The sequence below is a fragment of the Rhipicephalus microplus genome, chromosome 7 (assembly GCF_043290135.1).
Source record: "Rhipicephalus microplus isolate Deutch F79 chromosome 7, USDA_Rmic, whole genome shotgun sequence".
In the NCBI taxonomy this organism is placed as follows: Eukaryota; Metazoa; Arthropoda; class Arachnida; order Ixodida; family Ixodidae; genus Rhipicephalus; species Rhipicephalus microplus.
The window spans coordinates 24,485,451-24,502,291 of record NC_134706.1 but is presented as its reverse complement, the minus strand read 5'-3'; the positions used below and the strand labels follow the sequence as shown (position 1 = coordinate 24,502,291).

Genomic DNA, 16,841 nt, shown 5'->3' with positions numbered 1-16,841 from the left:
ATATTATAGCAAACTGTCGAAGGCGTCGTCCTCAATCATGTCGCAACGACCGAAGTGGTCCAACAGGATTTGAATGGTAACGTCCTTATTCACTTCGGCCAGGCGAATACCTTCAATGGCTGCCTTTGCTGCCCCAGTCAGGTATGTCCATAGGTATTAAAACTTGTCAATTTTCGGTATCCAGTTGTTGTTCTGGATACTAACTTGAAACTGGTCCCAAAATACTTGCCAGTCACGTTGCTCACCTGAGAAACTTAGTATGTGCAGCTTGGGGAGTGCGAGCCGAGACGGCGTCGTGGAAGCCGGAACGCCGGGCGAAGGTAAGGTTGTGGGTGGCTTCGATCTGCCTGAGAAGGGATTCACTGAGGGGAGCGGTTGTGACGTCGACGTATGACGGTGGGGTTGGCGACTGATGCTCGATACCGCGTCAAACCCTTCATTTAGCGCTGATGACCCAATCTTCGTATTCGCTTGTGGTGGTCAAGTCTGCCTCGAGGTCCTCACCGTGTAGCACAATATCCTTGTCGAAGGTGATGAGGTAAGCGCGTTTCGCCACAATTATGTCCTCAACGACTGTCCTCTTCCAAAGCTGGGAGACGCATCCTGGAGTTTCTGGGCTGCGAACCAACTATGGTAGCAGACAAAAAGATACAGCTTCCACCCAAATTGAGGGAGCAGATTACGGTCTCACAAATTCCTAGAATGTTCACCCTCTCTACAATGTCGGCCGCCGGGCCGCTAGGGCTAGGTCGCTCCTCTGTTCCGCCGCTGCCACCCCTGAACTTGTGGCGTTCGTTGACGCAGCACAGTATCCCGGCACATCCAATTTCGTGGCTGTGGTCACTGACCTTCACGGTAAAATCCTCACAGCAGCATCTCTTCGAGATACCACGCCGGCTAGGGCAGAGCAGGCTGCTATAGCAATGGCCGTGGCGATTCCCATGCGCACGCGCATTTTCACTGATTCTCGAGCTGCTGCACGAGCGTTCATGACCGGGTAAGTCTGTGAGCAGGCGGCCCATCTTCTTACCAAAAGACCACATTGCACGGAAATTGACGGCCACATCACCTGGTTTCCTGCCCACAGGGGCAAGGATGTCCACCCTGTTATCCCCAATGCCAATGAGCTTGCCCATGCCCGAGCACGCGAACTGTCCCACCGTGACGGGCAATCGGCATCTAATTTTGGGGATGGCAACCAGCAGCTTGATTCCCTCCTCACCTTTAACGAAATTTGCAAAAATTATCAATTGGCCAGGCGTAGCTTTCCGCTCCCCCACCCGCAACTCTCTAGGGCCCAGTCAGTCACTTTAAGAATGCTGCAAACGGGTGCTTACCCGTCGCCTTTAGTGTACAGCAAGTTTATCGACAGGATAAAGCCGCAATGCCCTCATTGCGAAGAGAGACGTTGCACGTTACCCCGCATGCTCTGGCAATGCGCGGCGCTGCGCGATGGCGAGCCTCTCAGCACAGAAGCTGCCTGGAGGACGGCAATTACCAGCTCGGACCGAGAGGTCCAAATCCGGGCTGTCCAGAGGGCCCGCAATTTGGCGGAGGGGCTCGCTCTTCCTGTCCCCACGTGGGTGCGGCCCGCAGCCGACCCTCCCTCTTGAGGGGAATCGGCTCCTCAGGACAATTTGTAAATAAAGTTCATTGATTGATTGATTGATGATGTCGATGAGCTCCTGGAGCCTGTCAGCAGGAGTCATCGAGTCTGCCAGTAGGGCGTCGAGAGTCGAAATTGCCTTGTTGGTGGCTGTCCGGTTGAAGCCACGCTGCACTCATTGTTGATCCAATGTCGAAGACGAAGGCCAGACGACTGGGTGGGTTTCGGTGGGGAATTGGATGCACTAAAGTTGGTGGGGAATCGGCGAGGAAGAAGTTGGTGGGGAATTGGTTGCACTAAAATTATGCCATACGACAGAATACCCGCAACTTCAGCGCAACTGGTTGAAATTGCTCGTGCGATAGCGTATTGCGTCAGTATAGTGTGCGTGTGGCAACATCAGCCATTTATTTAATTATCTGGAGAACGGGAAAGGGCCGAGCAAGTTCTGAGAAACGCGAAAGTAAGTTTAGGTGCGAATGTCGATCAGCTGATGGTATCCAGATGAAAGTGCAGACGGCGTTTTGTGGTGCTGCTCGGGCTCATAAGTGGTGATATAGCGACATACATATAACATTGTTATTCCCCTTCGTGCAGTCAAATTGCGGTGGCTGTTTAGTACGAATAGGCTTTCGCAGTCGAAACACGTATGTGGTGAGGCATCTTTGAATACCACTGCTCGTTTTATATAGAAATCATAATGCGTAATCGCTTTCTCTGCTTCATTATAAAGCAATGTCAACATACAAAAATATATGAACAATTCACTTAACAAAGCTTGGGTTATACTTGAGTTAATTGCTTCACGATTCAAAGATCTTCATTATTGCGGCAAAGTTAATGAGTTCGTTTTGCAGAAATTTCATTGCTGAATTCGGTGTCAGTGCCGGCGTCGTATGTTGTGGGAGAAAGATCATTTTCTCCGTGACCAAGAAGTGCATTATAGTAAAACAATTAAATATTAGAAAAACTTCATTATTTCTTGTGAGAAAAAAAAACTTATGCCGCGGGCGTGACAGACAAGTGTTTTACGTCAGAGCCGCACCACCAATTGGAATTTCTTTGAGAAAGAGAAAAACGAAAAGAACAAAAAACCTAAGTATAAGGTCAAGGAATGTGATGTAGTGGAAGAAGTCACCTGCAGTATATATGTATATCGCGTGGCTGGCGCGTAGAGTGGCACCAAAAACCAGTTCATGCAAATTGCCTAAGGGTGTTCAAAGGCTCGCCCATTACAAAGCCCAAGGGCATACTTAATCACCAATATTAGTAATAGAATCAACGAAGTATACAGAAGCGCAGGGGCACGTGGTACTTTAGGGAGGTGAAATGGACACTTTTCTGCCGCACTTATGTCAGATGTTGTAGAATAGCTAGAAATTGGCAGTGTTACACGCGTGAACGATCATTTCTTTGTGGCGTCCTATCTACCGAGGAGCGAAGCGAAGCCATGCTCTTACTTGGTCAGACATTGGGGGAGGGGGGAACTCGATTGCGTTATCGCGTTCTATTTTTGTGGGAGAAGCTCAAGCGTCCTCCAAATTTTTTGTACACACTAACTCTGCAATGTTTCTTTTTCAATAGGCGATAAAGGCACAATGCAGTGCTCCGAGTCTTAATCAACAATGTTGTATTCAATTATGAACAGTGTTGCTGAAGTTCATTGCGTCGTCTTACGCTGCGAGCACCTTGCCAAAAGTGGTGGTATCATCCACACTTGGTATTTGGGTTGCCTGTAAATGAAAATAATTATATGTGAGCACATGTTTTTGTTTCACGAATAAAGTTATTTGCGGGACTCAGTCTGTAAGAAGTGCTAACAAGAGTTGTGGAATTTATGTGGTTACTTCACACAATATCGTGCCTTTTCAATCAACAGTATGTTTAAAATCATTAAAAATTGTTTATCAAAGTACGGCAGATTACCCTCACTGTGGCAATGGCATTTGAATCGGACAGAAGGGAGCATAACACATGTCATTTTCTTCAACCGGGAAAAACCAAAAGATTGGTGTACTGCCACGTTCACCACCGCATGTTTGTACTACACACATGTTCGAACAGCCGACCTGTTGAACATGTTGAACCGCCGTCTACTTTTTTGTGCGCCAGCGCCGTGCGACAGAGCCAAGATAAAAACAGGGCAAGAGTAAAGGCCTGACACCACCTATATGTCGCAGTGCGCCGGCGCGTGTCTTTTTGACGCGGTGTCGAGCCCTCTCCCATACAGAAGGCGTGGCGCCACGTCGAAAAGCCTCGCGCTGACGTGCTGCGACGGATGCGTGGGGTCAGGCCTTTAGGGAGAAGGCGTGGCACCGCGTCAAAAAGCCTCACTCTGACGCACTGCGACGAATAGGTGAGGTCATGCCTTAAGCGCATGCCCACGTAGAGAGAGGGCGTGGTGCCGCGTCGAAAAGCCTCGCACTGAGGCGCTGCGACCGATACGTGGGGTCAGGCCTTAAGCGCCTACCCACGTAGGGAGAAAGCGTGCAACCGTGTCAAAAAGCCTCGCGCTGACGCGCTACGACAGGTACTTGGGGTTAGGCCTTTAGAGAGAAGACGTGGCGCCGCGTCAGTATGCTTGTCCCTGACGCACTGCGACGAATACGTTGAGTCAGGCTTTAAACGCCTGCCCACAAAGCGCGCTGAGCTTGGCTCATCGTCTGATAGGCCGTTCCTTTGTGAGAACGCCGCCCTGTATTAACTCACTTCAGACGACCAGGCTGCGCATCCTGCTCGAACCTTATATTCCGAGGAATAGCAAGCAATAGAGAAAATGAAACCCGCAGACACATAACACATTTCCGCGCATGAGATAAGCTGATAAATGTTCATCGTCTGAAGTAAATTTGCAGGGCCACGTTCTCACGAAGGAACAGTGAAGCAGACGATGGGCCCAGTTGAGTGCGCTTTGTGGGCATGCGCTTAACGCGGCCCGAGCACGAGCAGGAGCGCGTTGGCACCCATACCTCGGGTGTGATTGTTCAGAAATGGTGATTTCCAGCCACACACTGCACGCGCTTACCCCAAGCAGGCGGAAATATTGTTCTAATTGTGTTCTCGGTTTCTTGCGGCATAATATCCGATTAGCACCCCCCTCAATCAAACTTCTAACCAACTGCTCGTTAGTCAGGCCAAAAATCGAATACGCATGTGCCCTGTGGGACTGATACCAGTATAACCACATCACCATGATTGAATCAGTGCAGAGCCGTACCGTACGTTTCATTTTTTCGTGCTATTCCTACAACCCTAGCTCATCAAAACTAAAATCACAAGCAAACCTTACCAGCCTTGTATCACGCCGTCGAGTCGCCTGCCTTTCCGCCTTTTACAAGTTCTTTCACAAATGACCCGAAGTCAACCTCATTGTCCCCGCTTTTCGCCACTTGAGCTGGACCAACCACGAAAAGACCATATACCCCCCCTAAAGCTCTCAATGTCTCTCATGCATACTCCTTCTTCAACCTGACATCAAAGGGCTGGAATTACCTTCCCACCAAAGCAGTGCTTCAATAGGCCACAACCATGTTCAAACACATCTTAGAAGAACTACTTGTAGCGCGAGAGAAAGACGGGATGGCGGCCAACGTGGTCGTGTGGTCCTCTCGCCACTTTATTATCCAGGTTGATTTGCTGAAGCGGAGCCGCGTGGCTTTCCACGTCCGACACACCAAGTGCGCTAGCTTGTTCTCCACAGCACGCGCCTCGAGCTGTCGCATGAGCTGCACGAGAGGCGCGGCGCGGTGGCTAGAAGAAGGACGATGATGATGAATGGCGATGATGATGACGCTACATACTGATGATGATGACGCTACTTACTACAGACACGCCCTCCCTTCATGTGAAACCCCTTTTTTACGGGCCTTTGAGGTATAATAAATAAATAAGTAAACAAGTAAATAAATAAATAAATAAAAATTGCTAAGCGGGTGGCGCCACGTACTGAGCTCTTTGTGAGCTTCGAAGTCATTTATATGAACTTGACCACTCCCCGTGAGTCCAGGTGGTGCCGGACAGAGCTACATCACACCACATAAAACTGCCAGGCAAACATGAGTGTGTACACGAGTGCATTGCACATCACACCTACGCGCACGACGCGTAGTGCACCACCGGCAGCTACTCCAAATCCGCCGCGACATGATCGAGAGCCACGAGTGCTGCCGGTGAAAACTGTTCAGCACTACAAAACATAGCCAGACTACCACGAGAACACACTAGAGTGCATGATGTGCATCGCTATGATTTGCACGACGAAATAGAGCTAAGTGGTCTCATGCAGTCATATATTGGGCGAAACATGTATGAATATACCTCGTAAATGAATACATATGTTTTGTTTGTGAGTGTAGTTGTCTTGCATGTAGGAATGTAACATATGCACTAAAAAAAAAGGTAATCAAACTTGGTTCCTACACGCCGGCTAGGTCGATGTCTGAGTACATCCACGGCATGCTTTCGTATCTGCAGGGCTCCAAGTGCGACCAGCGTGGCTGGACGCGCGCCGTCTCGAGGCCGAAATCAGATAGCCGCAGACACTCGCGTACACAGAGCGTTTAGGCGCGCTTACGACAACTGCGCATGCGCGACCTCCGGGACGCCAACCGCGCTCTTGGGCAGCGTACGCGGAGCGTCGTGTGGTTCGGGCTTTACTTTCAGCCTGTTTGCAACTTGGCTTCGTCGTAAGGCGCCCCGCCGCGTTGTTCTAGTGGCAAAGGTTTTCGGCTGCTGACCCGCAGGTTGTGGGTTCGCATCCCGGCTGTGCGGCTGCATTTGCGATGGAGGCGGAAGTGTTGTAGGCCCGTGTGCTCAGATTTGGGTGGACGTTAAAGAACCCCAGGGGGTCGAAATTTTTGGAGCCCTCCACTATGGCGTCTCTCATAATCATATGGTGGTTTTGGGACGTTAAACCACCCATATTAATCAATTCGTTGCACGGCGCTGACGCACAAAAAAGTCTGCGCTCGTGCACGATAGTTACAGATTTGGGTGGCTCTACGTTCTGCGATATACCGCGTCAGGTAAGGCGTATTTAGCAAAGTAACTTGCATGACCTGTCATTTATGTTTTTCATATCCACTCAGCGCCAAATTTTATGCATACCAAGTTACCCAAACACTCGTAAAAAACATGATGTGCCTGACACCATGTCATGATTTTTATGGTGCAATCTGTCATTAGTGTTTGCCAAGCACAAATGTGCTGCTGTAGAAATTTCGGTGTATATCAAATTATTGAAATGGCGATGAGGGCAACCAGTTAGTGTCATGGCAAGGAGGACGTATACGACGTGCATGTCAAAACGCTCGTGTTACGACCTGCCATTTGTCACTCAATACAGGCAGGCGAGTTGGCATATACTGATCGCGTAGACAGCACGCCAAGACAGGACAACGAAAATAAAACTCGAACAGTGTTAACTAAGAAGTGATTTTGTTATCGGCGGACAAAAAGTCAATATAAACTCGTGCGATGTCGTGGAAACAGCAAAGCGACACGCCCCCACTACCAGTTTTGTCAATAGCACGTTCGCACTCGTATCCCGTAGAAAACAGGCTTGTTTCCATAGTAGAGCAAGACAAAGTGAAGTGATCCAATGTGGATCATCTTTCTTGTAAATTTCGATGGCTTCCCGAGGTTCGCACCTCATCCTTTCCAGGCACCAGTCGGTAATCAGGCAGGATGACACGCAAACTTAGAGAAGTTTTCGATACCTACAAAGGGGAACAAGTTTGTCTCACTTATCTCTGTGTTTCCCTGTCACAGAAAGAAATATGTTTCTTCGGGAGCTGAAAATGTAGTATAGTTACGAAACTAGTAGTCGGGGCGTATGGCTTTGGTGTTTCTGGGACCTTACCTACATGTTCCTATTCATCATCATCGTCGTCATCATCATCATAACCATGCTTCAGGGCAAAAACCTCTCCCATGATCCACCAATCAACACGACCTGGGGTGCTGCCTCACTAGGGACTACCTGCTGGAAAGGCACTCCCTTACCAGAGCAGGATTGGACACTTTGGCGCAGTATTAAGCCACTACCGCCCACACGAGCGCACAAATAATTGCCAACAAAACAACACTAAATTGAGCCACTATTAAGTACTGCGTGTGTGTGCTTTTTTCATTGCATCGTCTAGGCATTCTGTTTTCACAGTCTACCATAATAGTGTTTGCATCACACCAAGTAATGCCATACCACTTGTGGTATATATTGTTACGGGGGTGAGAAAATGAATGAAATAAATATATTTACAAAATATACAGGGAGAGTCAGAGGCAGCTGCAGCCAAGATGGGAGAACAGCAGCAACAACAACACGAGCACGGTCGCTTTCATCGTCTTCGTCGTCTATGATGCTCTTTCGTTGCCGATGTCGTGTAACATATAACCCCCCGCTGCTGGCAGCGCCGTCTCGGTGCCTAAAGAATAGTAGGGTCATATGCGGATATATACGGTTTGAGGCGGGTCACGTGGACGACGTCAGTAGCGGGTGCGGACGACGATGACTGACTGTCCAACGGAGCAATCTCGTATTTGACATCGGTAAGCTGGCGTAAAACCTTGTAAGGCCCCGAGTAGCGAGACAGGAGCTTAGAAGAGAGGCCAACGTGGCAGCATGGTGTCCAGAGGAGGACCAATGAACCTGGAGAGTAGGAAACTACTCTGTGATGGCTATAGTAGCGGGCCTTCTGAGAGAGCTGCGAGCCAAGAAGACGTTCCCGTGCGACTTGGCGGGCCACTTGAGCCCGAGCTGTGGCATCCCGGGCGTACTCTGTAACCATTTGCGTCGTTGATGGGAGAAGAGCCTCGAAGGGTAGCGCTGGATGGCGGCCGAACAATAAATAGAAGGGGGAGAAGCCAGCGGTGTCGTGGCGTGACGAATTGTACGCGAATGTCACATAAGGCAAAGTACTATCCCAATCAAGGTGATCTTTGGAAACGTATATGGAGAGCATCGTTGTCAATGTTCGGTTTAGGTGCTCGGTAAGACCATTTGTTTGTGGGTGATAGGCCGTAGTGAGCTCGTGACGCGTCGAACACAAGCGAAGGATGTCACTTACTACTTTTGAAAGAAATGAGTAACCACGATCAGTGAGCAGCTGTCGAGGAGCGCCATACTGAAGAAATACGTCATGAAGCAAGAAGTCCGCGACGTCAGTGGCACAACTTGTCGGTAGCGCTTGTGTGATAGCGTATCTTGTGGCGTAATCAGTTGCTACGGCTATCCACTTGTTTACAGTGAGAGAAGTTGGAAATGGTCCAACGAGATCAAGACCGACGCGCTAGAAGGGAACGGTGGGTATGTCTATTGGTTGGAGTGGACCAGCTGGTGGCAACGTGGAATGTTTGGAGCGCTGGAAAGACTCACATGCAGCAACGTATCGGCGCACAAAACGGTAAAGGCCTGGCCAGAAGAATCTACGCCGCACGCGATCGTACGTGCGCATGACCCCGAGATGTCCCGCGGTTGGGGCGTCGTGAAGCTGTTCAAGTACAGCGGAACGGAGTGTCGCAGGAACTACGAGTAGTAGCTCTGGTCCTTTGGCGTTGGTGTTGCGTCGGTAAAGAATGCCATCGCGTAGAACGAACAAGTGTAGCGACGGGTCTACGTGGGTCAAGCGTAGACTCTGCATAATAGACCGCATATGGACATCGCTGAGCTGTTCCTTGCGTATGTCAGTGAAAGCCGACATGGCCAAGACACAAGGGTCAGAACCATGTGCTGAAAGGTCAGGTGGGTTCACGGGGTGACCAGATAGACAGTCGGCATCCTGATGCATTAGGCCAAATTTGTATGCCACGTCGAAGCTGTATTCTTGTAGTTTCAAGGTCCAACGGCCAAGTCGTCCTGGTGGATCTTTAAGGGACGACAGCCAGCACAAGGCATGGTGATCTGTAATTACCGAAAAGGTGCGGCCAAACAAGTATGGTCAAAACTTTCCGGTGGTGCTGGGTACAACACGATATAACGGAGCTTCGCAGTGGCCGGCGCTTGGATTTTTCCACCATGGCAAACCAGGGACCGGCTCCCGCCGAGGCGACTACAACAACAACTGTTGTCCTTCCGCAGCTAAAAGATCCTGGCACGTTCTGTGGCACGGATGATGTCGACATCGACGAATGGTTGCCGTTGTACAAACGTACAAGTAAGAATTACCGCTGGGATGAAACTCTTATGTTAGCCAGTATCCTGTTCTACTTGAAAGGAACAGCAAAAGTATGGTTCGAGAACCACGAAGATGAAATTGGAAGCTGGGATGCGTGCAAAGAAAAGATGCGCGCCCTTTTCGGCAAGTCTGTGGGTAGAAAGGCAGCGGCCAAGAAAGAGTTGGCATCTCGTGCGCAAACGCCACCAGCGTCCTACGTGACTTACATACAGGACGTGCTTGCTCTTTGCCGAAAAGCGGACAAAGGTATGGAAGAAACCGAAAAAATAGCTCACATATTGAAAGGCATTGCAGATGATGCAATCAACCTTCTCATATGCGAGGACTGAAACACGGTCGATGGCATCATCAAGGAGTGCCAGCGTTTTGAGGCCGCAAAAGTCGACGTATCGCCTATGATTTCACCCGACTACCAAACACAGCAGCAACCTGGTCGTGCGAAGACAGGCCTGCGCTACAGACGCCGTTAACTGCAGAGCACGTGACCAAGATCATCAGACGTGAACTTGAAGCTCTGTCTCCTGCGTCCACGTGCTCCCATGCCTGTGACTCTAGCCCTCAGGTGGTGCCACTGGTACATGCCATTGTGCGACAAGAGCTTTCCAATGCTGGACTGGCCTCCGAGTGCACTACAGCTCCCAATCAGCCGATCAACCGTCTTCGACCCCAAGTTTCGTATGCCCGAAGCCAAAACCTTCCGGCGCGCCCTCGCAATCCAGCCGAGTGGAGGACTGCTGACGATCGCCCGATTTGTTTCAACTGCCACCGTATCGGACACGTGGCCCGCAATTGTAACACTCGGTGGTATTGGCATCAAGCGTCCTCTGGGTACCCCCATCGGCCAGAGAAGGATCATGGACGCTTTCAAACTTACCGGGAGTCACCTCAGGCCACCAGTGAAGACGTTCCTTCTATGCCGCCATATCGTCGTCGCTCACCATCTCCGCATGCTCACCAGTCCCGTTCACCACTCTCCCGTCGCCCATCGTCTCGCTCGACCCAATTTCGCCAATCAACGTCGCCGACTGACCACCTGCCGCGGGAAAACTAGATGATGCAGCTCCCGGAGGTGATGCTGCATCGACCACTTGCCCGCCAAATGCTCTGACCATGCTGCCGACTCGACGCAACCTTATTGACGTTGAAGTAGATGACACACCTGTTGTTGCACTGGTGGACGCAGGGGCTCACATATCAGTGATGAATTCAGAACTTCGTTGCCGCCTTAGGAAAGTTTTAACGCCACCCACAGTGCCACTCATCCAGGTCGCCGATGGTGGCACGTTTCCCGTGCTTGGAATGGGCTCCGCGCGCATAAGTGTGGCTGATCGCTACACGACAGTGCTATTTGCTGTGCTCGAGAAATGTTCCTAGGAACTTATCCTCTGCATGAGCTTTTTATTTGCCCACTCTGCCCTTATTTATTGTGGAACTGGCATGCTTCAACTTGATTTACCGTGTTATCATGACAACCCAACACCAGCTCAACCCCGTCTGTGTTCGGCAGATCACGTTCGCCTAGCACCTCAAGCCGTTACTTACGTGAACTTGAGATCTGTCCCCCCTGTTCCCGATTGTGACTACATGTTGACACCTATTGCTGACGTTCTGCTGGCCAAAAATGTTGCCGTGCCTCACACACTTTTGACAGTCACGGGAAATACAGCATCTCTTCCGATCCTAAACTTCAGCTGGTGCGCTCAAGTTATCCCAGATGGTATGACTTTGGCAAAACTTTTTTCTGTAGATGCTGCCACTTCGGCGTTCGTTGCCGAATCTTCTTCGTCCTCTGCTCCGTTTTCATCCTCGAAGAGTGCAGCGGATGCCACCATCGACAAGATGATCGCTCCGGACCTTCTTCCAGCGCAGACAGCTAACATCCGGCACCTGCTGAAATTCTACCGCGACATCTTTGATTTTGATGACCGCCTTTTGCGTCAGACATCCTTTGTAACTCATAGGATTAACACTGGAGACGCCAGCCCCATCCGACGACGTCCTTATTGCGTGTCTAATGCTGAGCGACAAGTTACCCAGCACCTCCACCAAATGTTACGGGGGTGAGAGAATGAAGGAAATAAATATATTTACAAAATATACAGGGAGAGTCAGCGGCAGCTGCAGCCAAGATGGAAGAACAGCAGCAAGAACACGAGCACGGTCGCTTTCATCGTCTTCATCGTCTATGATGCTCTTTCGTCGACGATGTCGTGTAACAATATCATAAGTGTTCACATTAAGTCAAGTAATGACATACCACTTATGGTATATATCAAGTTAACAATGTGGCCGGAATGACAGGAGGACACAAATAGATAGATAAAAAGATAGATATTATCAAATTCATTCCAAAAGTTTTGTTATCGCCACGTTACGCTCTAAATAATAGTGCAAACTGCGTCTACATTGTTCGAGAAGCTGTGGTATCGTAATAGATCATTTTGTTAGGATTACGTGAAGATTATGCTGTAACTTACGTGGCTGCTAGCGATAGCGCAGGAATATTTGACGGCATATGTATGAATGCCAACGCACTTCACCACTTGTCAGTTGATCGACGGCTGACGATCTGTTCGCCGCTATCAGTGCTAGCATGTATCGCTGTGTATGAGTTTCATTTACCGGCCACAGGTACAAACAAACAATTTCATCATAGACACATAGCGTCCTCCCTTCGTTCACGTCTCAAACCTGAATCACTATGCGCAAAAAAAAAAAAAAAACGCCAGGCCTGCGCGGTAGGCGCAGTGAAATCTAGGAGAGCGGCCTTTCAGAGTCCTTTCCAAACACTCATTGGGTAAATACTGCAAGCACACTTGCTTGGTAGACACTAGGGAATTATTATTAAACTTTTGGGTAGTAGGCCGGCATTCGTTAAGCTATTTTTTTATTCTTCGGAAAAGCGTGGTATCCGCTAAACACTTGCAAGAATTTTTGTGCCAATTATCCATGCAGTGGCTGACGAAAATGAGGAATTTTGGCTGAAGTGGGTATGCGCCACAGTTAATACGGAAACAAGAACAAGCTTTTGTGATGGTTTGGAGCATAGGACGGCCCACTCGTTACACGTTTCACATTGTGCGACGACCAGTTGTTCTTTCGCTGTTGTAAAACACTTTATAAGTCATAGTAGCACAATTGCTTCCCGACATCAAGCCTGCCTAAGGCAAGTTTGACAGCAAGTCACAAGCACCAGTGTAGCTCAGTGGTAGAATACTATAGGCTGGCACTCAATGAACCCGGGTGCGAGCCCCACTGTGCCATTGGTGCTAGGTCATGCCTGCAGCTGCCTACGACCTTCAGCTCTCCTGGCGGTTTTAATAAGGGTATCAATACCAAACTTGGTATGGCATAGCATGGCTGTGTGAAGAGTAAATGTGACTAGTCATAACATGAAAATTTTGACATGTATGTCATTAATGTCATGATTTACAATTCATGGTTCTGCCACTCATGTGGTGGCCTCGTTCACTTGACATGATGCAAAAGTGGTATGGTATGGCATAATTGCATGGCGAACACAACCACAAACTCTAACATGAAAATCATGACATGCGTGTCATGTAACAACATGACTACATGCCACGCCCATGACGCGGACGCGGCCGTTTCGCTAGCTTCACTTATACCAAATTCGGTATTACGGGACGTGAATAGATGACGAAAGTATGATACTTGTGCAAACATGATAAGCATGAGATGCGTGTCATGTAACAACATCATTACCTGCTACGCTCATGATGTGCTCATGCCCATTTCGCTAGGTTTTCATGTACCAAACTTGGTATTACGTGACGTGAACGGAGGACATAGGTAAATGACACATCAAAATATGATAATCAGGACATGCGTGTGATGTAACAACATGACTACTTGCCACACTGATGATGTGCTCGCGGCCGTTTCGCTAGCTTCACATATGTCAAATTTGGTATTACGTGACGCCAATGGATGACGAAGGTATGTGACTGGTGCAAACATGATAATCATGATATGTGTGTCATGTGAGAACATGACTACTTGCCACAGTCAAGGCCCCAATACATTTCGACGCGACGCGGTGCGCGTGCTCGCCGGCGTTCATTTCGTCGCGTCACGTCGGCGTTGCCACGCCAGGCGCTGGTCCTGCCATATGCTTGCAGGCACGCGCCGCGCTGCGTTGCTCTGACGCATGTGCGTTTCATTGCGTCTGGCGTCCCTCAGTCACGAAAAGAGGGAGACACAGTGTTGTCAGGGTAACGCATCTGCGCGAAATGCAGCATGGCGTGTTTTGCGCCGGTTGCTGTCGGGCCGGGCCGACAGACGCTGGTTGCACCTGGCGTCATACTATAGAGAGCTCGCGTTTTGCCAACGTATACGTCGCTGTGCGCACCGTGCGCGCACGTCACCGCTACATTGGAGTATATTGTACCCTTTCTGATGCGCTCGCGGCCGTCTTGCTAGCTCCACATAAACCAAATTTTGTGTTAGGTGACGTTAATGAATGACGAAATATATGACTGGTGCAAAGATGATAATCCTGGCGCACGTGTAATGTAAGAACATGACAAGATACTACTCTCATAGCGTGCTCGTGGCCGTTTCGCTATCTCCACATATACTAAATTTGGTATCACGTGATGTGAATGGATGACGAAGGTAAACTACCCATCCAATCGTAATAATCATGAAACGGAAGTCATGTGCGGCATTAATTACCTCCACCTCGTAACATTGTGCTGATTTTAAAGTGAAATATCAACATTTCTCATTCGTGCTTCGCATATCATCAATTGCCACTGTACATTGGATCTGTCATTTTTTTTTGTCTATTTTCGCGCGATGTGGTTACGGACACCGGTGGCGGCGGCAGCGAACAACAATTGCGCGTGACCCAAAAAGTGACCTCATAACAGCTTTCACCGTAAAAAAAAATGTTGAATTGAAATGAGGTTTATCTGCAAACCTGCTTACACGTTTGAAAGGGTTACATGACTGACCATAATAATTTTATTATTTCATACTAGCATGCAGAAGTAGTCTTAGTAGAACACTTCGAACTTAATTTGAACAAATGCGCGGTATAATATATTATCCGAGGTTTTACATGCCCAATTGCGATAGGCTTACTAAGTACAATGAAGTGGAGGGTTCGGAAAATTTTGACCATTAGGTGTTTTTCAAGCGGCCTCGATATCACATAGTGCACCAGTTTAAGAATGTGGCCTCTACCACAGTTCGAAAACTGCGAATTAAATCGGACCAGTGGTCTCCAGATTAGAAGGCGAACACTGTAGTGACTGATTCATGGAGGTGAACCACTTCTTAGGCACGTACCAGCGTTAGCCCGAAGTTACTAATTATTCGCCTAAGTATATATTTACTATTTAGAGCTACTGTCAACCCTATACCGGGTGGGTTTACAATGAGAATTACGTAAAGCAGAAAAAAATTCGCAAGTCACACTGATAGAGAAATAAGTGCTGGTAATGACATCATTGAGGCTTCTGGTATTTTCATTGCTGTATCACAACTTATACGGCAGATCATGTGTGGCGCTACAACGACAGAAGCGGGGCATAGACTTTAGAAAAAAAAAACTAAAACTACGTACGTGTAGTGGTTCTTTGTGTTCGTTGGATGGTACTATTTGCAAGTTTTCGCCAGTCAAAGCCAGGTGCTACAACGCATGATGGACCTCCTAACCGCAGTATGGGCAGAACGCAAAGCAGAGCAAAAGCGACAAATATATATCGGTAACAGAGCATATTTGCTCATATGAATAGCAGCGTCCCAGTAAACTTTTGCACCGCCAGCTTTATATCCTTATTTGAACAATACGCTTGTGAAAAGTTTTTCCAAGCACCTGCCTTTGATATTTTGTGTGATGTTCGCAGCTGTGCACCGTGCTTTATTTTTTTTGAATATGTGTGCTTTTTTAATAGATGCCCTTTACTGCTCCGTCCAAAAGGCATGCATTATTGTGATGTGAAGTAGAAGCAAAATTTCGGATGCGCGTTAATATGAAAAATTTACGAATACAAAATCAATGCTTTATTGCAGATATGTGTGGACATTTTTCTAATGATCTAGAAAATAAAATGCAGGTAAACAAATAATTTCGCCATGCCATAACTAGCAAACATTAACGGCTGCTGGCAACATCGTTATTCCTCACATTGAACGTGCTATATTACAGCTAAAATTTAGTCATATCAGTTTGTCGTTAGTCGACTTGTTCTACGTGATAGATTCCATGACGTTATTCCAAGAGGTGAATTTCTGCAGCAGTACGGCGCTATTATTCACGGGCATCATATCATGTTTTCAACCAAGGGAGCAAGAAGACGACGACAAATGATGACAGTGAACCTCTCGTTTTTGAAGACAGCTTAACGTTTTCTCTACGAGCAAGTCTCCCGGTCAACGCCACGTGATGGTGAAGCAATGGCGGAAACAAAATTAAAGTGCCCACTGAAGCGTTGGATTCGGAAGCTCGAAGTGCCATATAGAGCTTCGTTGTGGCAGATCGAAACCGCTTGTTGCCAACCTTAGCAAATAGCATCGACAACGTTTGCAGTCAAAGTAGCGAACATTCACTGGTTATCATGAACGAAAAAATTATTACTTCGTCTGTTAGCCGCGTTCACCTATTGTGCACGCGGCCACGCCAGTGAGCGCGTATTTTTTTTTAAACATGAAGATTTCCAAGAAAACTAGCTGTGGAAGCAACAGTGGTGCAACGCATTCGAATTACATGATAAGCACTTGTCAACGAGGGACCACACCCGGTCGAGGCGCGCGTGGACCACGAGGTGCGATGACCTTCAGAGCACAACCAATGCACACCCTTCGCGCCATCTCCTTACCGATGACTAAAACATCCTCAGGTTGTGGAGCTCTGAAGACTGACGATGGTATATCCTCATCATCGTCGTCGTCGTCGTCATCGTCGTCGTCGTCGTCGTCGTCGTCATCATCATCATCATCATCATCATCATCATCATCCTGACTACGTCCACTGCAGGACAAGGCCTCTCCCATGTTCCGCCAGGCAACTCAGTCCCGTGCTTGCTGCTTTA

General features: G+C 48.4%; 1 long non-coding RNA gene across 1 annotated transcript; it reads right to left on the bottom strand.

Moving 5' to 3' along the window:
- Positions 1-3,215: 3,215 nt before the first annotated feature.
- LOC142766873 (uncharacterized) lies at positions 3,216-15,542 on the bottom strand. Its single transcript, XR_012884638.1, has 2 exons — positions 15,374-15,542; positions 3,216-3,339 (listed from the first exon to the last, which is right to left on the bottom strand). It is a non-coding gene; the product is annotated as an uncharacterized LOC142766873 (long non-coding RNA).
- Between the last annotated feature and the right edge of the window lie 1,299 nt (positions 15,543-16,841).